Source organism: Hyaena hyaena, unplaced genomic scaffold (genome assembly GCF_003009895.1).
Source record: "Hyaena hyaena isolate Hyena2069 unplaced genomic scaffold, ASM300989v1 scaffold_486, whole genome shotgun sequence".
Lineage (NCBI taxonomy): Eukaryota > Metazoa > Chordata > Mammalia > Carnivora > Hyaenidae > Hyaena > Hyaena hyaena.
Window position 1 is genome coordinate 1,176,102 of NW_024081116.1, and position 8,758 is coordinate 1,184,859.

The 8,758-nt window shown below is 35.0% G+C and overlaps 1 long non-coding RNA gene across 1 annotated transcript; it reads right to left on the reverse strand.

Moving 5' to 3' along the window:
• Nucleotides 1-260: 260 nt before the first annotated feature.
• LOC120246728 lies at nucleotides 261-8,057 on the reverse strand. Its single transcript, XR_005532118.1, has 3 exons — nucleotides 7,801-8,057; nucleotides 1,224-1,358; nucleotides 261-848 (listed from the first exon to the last, which is right to left on the reverse strand). It is a non-coding gene; the product is annotated as an uncharacterized LOC120246728 (long non-coding RNA).
• Between the last annotated feature and the right edge of the window lie 701 nt (nucleotides 8,058-8,758).

The following is an 8,758-nucleotide window of genomic DNA, read 5'->3' on the forward strand; positions in this document are numbered from 1 at the left end:
ACCTGAGCCTAAGTCAGGTGCTTAAGTGACTGAGCCACCCAGGTGCCCCTAAAAGACTCACCATTTATGCCCCACTCCTGTTCTACGCGTGTTTCTTCTCAGATTGCAATCGAAGGCATGCACACTAAGTACTCCCGATTTTGTCTTTCACTGTAGATATTAACCAAATATAGAATATCAGCCCTCTCATGCTTCTTTCCACAAAAAAGTATCTTTTCTCACATTACAGCAGTATTTTTAAACAAAGAGCATATCTCAGATTCATGTGAAACATTTATTTGTTTGTGTGTTTATAAATTATAGATGCCTAAACACTCAGACCTACCAAATCAGTACCTTGGACAGAGTGGAGCCCAGCATGTTTATTTTTCAGCAATCCATGGTTAAGAAATTGTGCTCTAGAAAGCAGAGATAATTATATGCTCTTCCTGACAATTGGGGTTTTCCTGCTGATGTTGTCTCTGTTGCGGCTTGCCCTGCTGCCTCAGCACCTCTTTTAATAACAGGTGTGGTAGGCCCACTGCTGGCAAAAGTAGAGACCAACACCAGCATTCTGGAGCTGGGTTCTTTCCTAATGCTCTTGCTCTCTTCAGACCATTAATTCTGGCCTGAGGCCAGAGAAGGAAGGTGGGATAATTTTCAAAACCAGAGTATCAATGCTCAGTCTTATGACTGAGTCTAAATTAGAGTCTAAATTCAGTGACTAAATTCAGAGAAAACTCTATTTGACACTTATTAATAGCTGTTTGCTCGTATTCCTTATATCCTTTGCTTATACCAGCGTCATGCATTGGATTTCCTCAAGAGAATATGAAAGGAGACAGACTTCCAGCTGATGAGAGGCTGCCCTAGAAATGAAGCAAAAGCAATGGTGACTCAAAAAAAAATCATAAAAATCACAACAGGAAGAGTGAGTCTAATAGTAGTAGCTGGTTACTATAACCGACATTTGTCATATACATGATCATCTCTTGAATAGTGTTTGCACAATTGGGGGAAATTTCCATCAATCCTGTCTCTCAGATGTAGAAACCAGAATTTGAATTCTCAGACTCCCTTGCACATTAAAAAGTGGATATGTGACTTATACTTTTCCAGTCATACATACAGTTTTGTTCATAGTAAGTGACTGGTGGCAGGGACTTTGTGCTGCAACTCCAGTGTTGCTGCTGTGGATGGTAACAAAGGATGAGAAGAACGTCAGGAGTTGTGTGATTGATTACCTGCTGAGGCAGAAGTAGAATTGGTGCTGAGAAGTGGCTTTGTAAAGATGAACACCTTTCATTTTCTGCTTGATGATGGAAAGCACAGCACCAGAAGTTTCCTCAAGAGGCTCATTCTATGGTGGGACTCGGCAGCTGTTTCCAGAGGAGAATCAAGATTATCCCTGTGAACTTTCTATCAGGCTTTTCCTAATTTTTAAACAAACCCTGTGTGTATGTGTGTGAGTGTGTGTGTGTGTGTGTGTGTGTGTGTGTGTTCGCTCGTGCACGTGCATAAATGAGGCAAAGTGAACTTTCTTGTTGCAGCCAAGTGCCCAGAGCATACATAAGTAGGACTGTACGTGGTTGCTGGCAACGTAACTTCCATTTATGGAGAACTGTACTTTGTTTTCTGGTCAGGTCAATCCTGAAGACAGTAAGAATTTAGCTAGCATCAGACTTTATCACATGGCATGCAGTGACAAAATAAATAAATTCCCTGTAACTGCTCTGAATAAAATACTTGTTGAAAGCAAAGCTTTAGGGGAACCAAAAGACTATTCAGATAAATTGTATAAGAGTGAGAGATTGATTTCATGCTTTTAATTATGCAGGAGGGCTTGCAGAAAAGGAGAGATATGTGCAAAATCCCAAATTCTCAGATCAAGGCAAAGTCTGAGAACCATGAAGGTTGTATAAGCATTATAAAGAACCTCAATATTTGCTGCCAAAGCATTAATGTGGCCAAAAAGTAAACACAACATTTGCTTTTGTGAATTTTTGGATTTCAATTATTTTTTAAATTTAAACCTTAACCACATTCCTTAAGAGAAAGCTAGGTTGTTGCTGAGAAAAAACATAATTCTATGGGTTCTATGGAATGGAATAAAGACATATGGAAATATTCAGATGATTCAAATGACTCAAATTCCCCTGGATCCATAAAGTTCACTGACTCTCCATTGCTAACCTCCTCTTCTGCATAATGAAAATATATCTGTCTTGTTTTAAGACCCTTTTATTTTTATTTTTAATTTTTAAGACCCTTTTAAAACAAAACAAAAAAAAAAACTACTTGAGACAGTTACATAGCAAGAGGAATCTAATCCTTATGTCTGCCCTCAAAATATTATCTTACTAGTCTTACAAATAGAGTCTAATCCCAGTATGTGCTTGGTGTGAGGGAGAGAGCACTTTACAAAGCAAACTAAGAGACGGTTTTCACAGCAGTATACATAATTGCAAGATTTTCCAAATTGGTTAGCTGCAGATCTGTGAAATACATGTGGCAGTGGATTCTGGGAATACAAAGGAGAGAAGTACAGTTTTAGTTATGATCAATTTGCTGGTATGGATACAGCTCTCAGACATTCTTCATTCAATGTGGTAACACAAAAGTCAGAAACTAGGGGCGCCTGGGTGGCTTAGTCGGTTAAGCGTCCGACTTTCGCTTAGGTCATGATCTCGCGGTTCGTGGGTTCGAGCCCCGCGTCAGGCTGTGTGCTGACTGCCAGCTCGGAACCTGGAGCCTATTTCAGAGTCTGTATCTCCCTCTCTCTCTGACCCTCCCCTGCTCACACTGTCTCTCTCTCTCCTAGAAATAAGTAAAAATATTTTTAAAAAAAGGTCAGAAACTAATTGATTGTTAACAATTTCTTGACTGAAAGATGGACCAATGTGTGACTTTGCTAAATAAAACAAAAATGCCAGAAATGCCTTCATATTATGTGGAGAGGTAGAAATGTTAGAATGGATGTATTATGTGCAACTTTCTCTGCCAGCACTTAACTATTTCCTGCAGGAAGCCACAGAAAATATTTTCATTAAAAAGACTTTGAGAAATACCACAAAGAATGAAACACCAGTATCTTAAAAGTACTGTGGTGCTTGTTCTGTTTAAGCAAGATAGATGGATAATGACATTTCCACTTAAAAGGATTCTTAAGAACAAGTAGAAGATTTTAACTTAGGAGATAAAGTGTGGTCAATCGCAGTAATAACTAGCAGAAATCTTTGGGCATGTCTGTTTGATCAAGGATCTCTAGAATAAAGATAGAATGTCAGACATTGAACTGTTCATCTTTACCTCTTTCTCAAAATAAACATGAATAAATAAACAAAAAACTTCCTCTAGTTAATGGGAACCTCATTGAAACCATCAAGTTAGTCATAATTTTTTTAAATATTTTATTTATTTCTGAGAGAGAGAGAAAGACAGCATGAACAGTGGAGGGTCGGAGAGAAAGGGAGATACAGAATCCGAAGTAGGCTCCAGGCTCTGAACTAGCACAGACCTGACGTGGGGCCTGAACCCACGGACTGTGAGATCATGACCTGAGCCAAAGTCAGACACATAACCAACTGAGCCACCCAGGCTCCCCAAGATAGTCATAATTTTTAAATTTCATTTTCTGATAAAGTCAATCACAGAATAAAAATGCAAAAAAAACCCAACTTCAATTTTAACTCTGATGTGTACTGAACAATCTCCTTAAATAAGACATGGGCCAAATAAGAAATCTCAAGAGAAGTTAAAAATACTTTGAGCTAAATTAAGATGAATTACAAGTCGTCTCAATTTGTGAGATGCAGCAAAAGTAGTGTTTACAGGGAAATGTATAGCATTGTATGCATATATTAGAAAAGAAAGATTTCAAATCAATAATCTGACTTTGCACTTTAAGAAGCCACAAAAAGAAATAACAATGTAAGCCTAAAGCAAGAAGAAGAGAAATAATAATTAGATCAGAAATGAATTAAATTGAAAACCAGAAAATCAATAGAAAAAAAATCAATGAAATCAAAGTAGTTCCTTTGAAAAGATAAGTGAGATTTTATTAATCTAGCCAGGCTAACCAAGAAAAAAAAAAGAGAGAAGATAAAAGTTACTAAAATCATAAATGAAAAAGGGATTATTACCATGTATCCCTTTGATATTAAAAGTATAATAAGAGAAAGTTATGAAAACTGTATGGCCACAAATTTGATAACTTAGTGGAAATGGATCAATTCCATGATAGACACACAAACACACACAAAAACCCAAACCTCCCAAAACTCACCTAAGGAGAAATGCATAATTTGAAGAGGCCTATATCTATAAAAGAATCTGAGTCAATAATTAATAACTTCCAAAGGAAAAAACATCAGATACAGATAGTTTTCCTGATGAGTTTTATCAAACATATAAAGAAGAAGCGATTCCAATTCTCTATAATTTTATCCAAAAAATAAAAGCACAGAACCACTATCCAACTTGTTCAATTAGGTCAGCATAAACCTAATACCAGGTGAAAAAAGACATTATAAGAAAGGAAAACTGCAAAACAAAATTTCTCAAGAAACATCGATGCAAAAATCCTCAACAAAATATTAACAAGTCAAGTCCAACAATGTGTGAAGAGAATTCTATACTCTACCCCAAGTGGGATTTATTTAAGGCATATAATCTTGTTTCAACATTTGAATATCAATTAATATAATCCACAATGGCTTAAAAATCATCTTAATTGACGCCAAAAAATTATTCTACACAACCCAACACCCACAATGATAAAAACACTCAGCAAACTACACATGGAAAGGAAGTTCCTCAGATTTGGGTTTGACAATGAGTTTGTAGATACAACACCAAAAACTTTCCATTTAAAAAAATTGATATTTTAAATTTACTAAAATTAAAAACTACTTTTTGAAAGACACAAAGAGTTGTCTGGAAGACAACACAAATATTTTTCTTAAACAAACAAACAAGCAAAAGAGCAAAAAAACAAGACCCAAATCATATTCTTAGTTTGTGCTCTTTGATATTTACCCAAACGAGTTGAAAATTTATGTTACCATAAAACCCTAAACATGAGTATCTTTAGAAACTTTATTCATGACTCACAAAAATCTGAAGATTTCCTTCAATAGATAAATAATTAAACAACTTATATGTCCACATAACACAATATTATTAAAAAATGAAATGAAATGAGCTATCCAGCCATGAAACACATTGAACAACCTTGAATGCATACTGTTAAGTGAAAGAAGATAGTCTAAATAGTCTACATGCTATATGATTCCAATTATATAAAAAGTAAAAGGTAAATGTAAAAAGACGTAAAAAGATCAGTGATTACCTAGGGTTTAGCATATTGGGAGAGGGAGATTGCGGAGGCTTAAGGGGTTTTTAGGCCAGTGAAACTATTTTGTGCAATACTGTAATGGTGAATATGTGACATGGTACATTTGTTAAAACTCCTATTACAGTACAACACAAAAGGTAAGCCCTAATGTAAACTATGGACTTTGGTTAATAATAATGTGTCAATGTTGGTTCATCAGTTGTATAGATGTACTACACTAATGTGTGCAAAGGAAGTATATAGGAACTCTGCATTCTGTTCAACTTTTTTGCTTTAGGTTTCTAAATCTGCTCTAAAAAATAAAGCTTATTAATTTACAAAAGTATAAAGCACAAAAAGACAGCAGATAGCTTTAGTATAAATTGCTAAATAAAAGAAGCCTCATTCATATGTGGAATTTTAGAAACAAAACAAATGAATAAAAGAGAAGAAGTGAAGACAAACCAAAAAACAGACTCTTAACTATAGAAAACAAAGAGATGGTTAGCAGAGGGGAGGTAAGTGGAAGCAGGATGAGTGAAATAGATGAAGGGGGTTGAGTACACTTATCTTGGGGCATCTGCGTGGTTCAGTCAGTTAAGCTTCTTACTTTGGCTCAGGCCATGATCTTGGGGCTAGTGATTTCCAGCCGTGACTAGCTCTATGCTGACAGCTCCCAGCCTGGAGCCTAAAGTGGATTCTGTGTCTTCCTTTCTCCCTGCTCCTTGCCCGTTCATGCTCTGTCTCTGCCTTTCTCAAAAATAAATAAAATTTTTAAAAAGAGTACGTCGATCTTGATGAGTACTGAGTATTATACAGACTTGTCAAATCACATATAGAATTGTCAAATCACTATATTATGCACCTGAAACTAACATAATACTGTAAATTAACTATATTGAATTAAAATAAAAATTATAATTAAAAAATAAAATAATCATTACATTCATGAAATGAATTTGACTTAGATATGTAAAAAAATAAATAAATAAAAATAAAAGAAGCCTGTCTAAAAGGTCTACGTAGTATATGACTCTATTGATAGGACTTTCTGGAAGTCAAAACTGTAGAGATAGCAAAGAAAATCAGTGGATGCCAGGGCTTTAGGGGATGGCGGAAAAGATGAGTAGGTAAAGCACAAGAGAATTTTTAGGCTAGTGAAACTGTTCTTCATGATATTGTAATGGTGAAATATGACATTATACATTTGTTAGACTCATGGAAATTTATAGCACAAAGAGTGAAACTTAATGTATGCAAATTTAAAAGAATCATTTAGGAGCTCAGGGAATCCCAGGAAAGAATATAGACTTTGACAGGAGAATTTAACTGTATTACAAATGTATGAAACACCTCACTGAAGAAGGTGGGAGAAAGGTGCTGACCTCAGTAATCTTAGAAATGAATTGAGTCTGTAAGTTAAAAGGAAAAGAAACTGAACATACGCACTTTGCTCTCGTTGATAAAGTATCCCAAGGGCATATGGGTTAACGATTTTGATACCATTATGTAAGTATACTGGAACTGAAAACTTAAGCAAATTGATGATAGGCAATGGGAGCCAGCATTCTTACTTTCTCAGTGGGGTTTACAGATAAGCTGGAGACTAGAAAGATCCATGTGGTAATGGGTTAAAGACATGAGTGTAAACTCATGTGTAATTTAATATAGATACAGATGGAAATTTAGATGATTATAGATATGTGCATATACATGGGCTGATTTGCACACATGAGAGGGGCTGAATGAAACAACACCCCTGTAGCATTGAGCACACCTATCATAAAATTTGGGTAAACAAGACCCTCACAAGATACTCCCCAGTGTTTATCTTTAGTTTATATTAAGGTTTCAATATTTATTCAAGTAAAGTCTAGGAAGTGCCCCTTATGGGAGGTATTCTATATACATAAATTTATTTCAAAGAATAAGTCTTGAGTCATGGTACTGAAATTAGACTATATAGTAATAATAATAATAAAATTTCTAGAGGTAATAAGGCTCAATTGCACTGTTTTATTCACAAGAATGAGAGTAAAAGGCAAAAAAAAATCTTATTCTTGTCTAGTCTAAAATAACTTGTCTCTAGAGGAGACAAGAATATACACATATTTTAAGAAATACAGTAAGGTAGTAGTCAATAGTCTTAAGGGAAATACAGTAAAATACACTATGGATAACAAAATAGATATAAGTTACCTTCAGAAAAAGGAACCAAAGTAGTCTTCATTAACAGTATTACTTGATCTGGAATTTGATGTAGCAGTTAAGAATGAGTAATATCAAGCTTGTGAGGATTTGTTTTCCCTCTTGAATGGCTTATATCATCATTTTTATTGTGTTTACACATTATGTTAAAAGCCTTCTTTGTCAGAACAAAATTAGCTTATCAAGGTATTTTGTTTTTGATCTATGAGATGATTCATTGTGTAACATTTAAAATTTGCAAAACACACTACCCCAAACTGAGTGACTATAAAAAATACCTTTCATTTACTTTAGTATTCTGTTGATTGACTGTGTGCTTCTGACCTGACCCATCCTGGGTGATGGGCTGTGCTGTCTCATGTATTCATGTTCAGCTGGTAAATCGCTGGTGGTTGAATGATATACGGTGGCCTGACTGTCCAGGCAAGGCTACGAGTCAGGGCATCTTGATTCTCTTCCATCTAGTCTTTTACCCACACCTGTAGGCTAGTTTGACATTATTCACATGATGTTTCAAGAGCAGAAGCACTGAAAGATGGTGGCACCATTGGGCAAGTATTTTGTATGCCTCTGGTTGCGTCACAATTGCTAATATTTCACTGACCAAAGCAAGTCACATGGACAGGTCACAATTTAAGGGGTGGAGAAATAGACCTCACTTCTAGATAGGAAAAACTGTCACACTGTTAGGGACATGAACAGAGGGATAGGAAAATTTTGTGTCATTTTTGCAATGTCATCGCACATGATTTCTTAGAAAATAATTACTGAATAAAATATTGCAAACTTGGGCCTGTATGTGGTTTATATGCTAACAATACTCTTGAAAATATAACAAAAGACCATTGAGACTTTTAGAGATACTGTGGAAAATAAATTTGGCAAACCTCTATAATAAATGGGATAACATGATATGTTTGTGAAAAAAAATATTTGATCATGATTAAATTCACTTTATATATATATAAATCACCTTATATCTTATATGTATAAAATATAGAAACACTGAAGTTACAAACAAGATAATTAATACATTAATAATACCTTCATTCACTTAAATCTCGTTGACCCTTTTCTGTGTGTCTATGTTTATGTAATTATGTTCACATATTGTCAAAGTGGCTTAGATAAGTTTGACTTGTAAATTCTAGAAAGCCTTCTGCTCACTGTGTTGTATCTTAATTTTAGCTCTAGAATCTTTTAGTTTTTATTAAATTCCAGTTAGTTAACCTACAG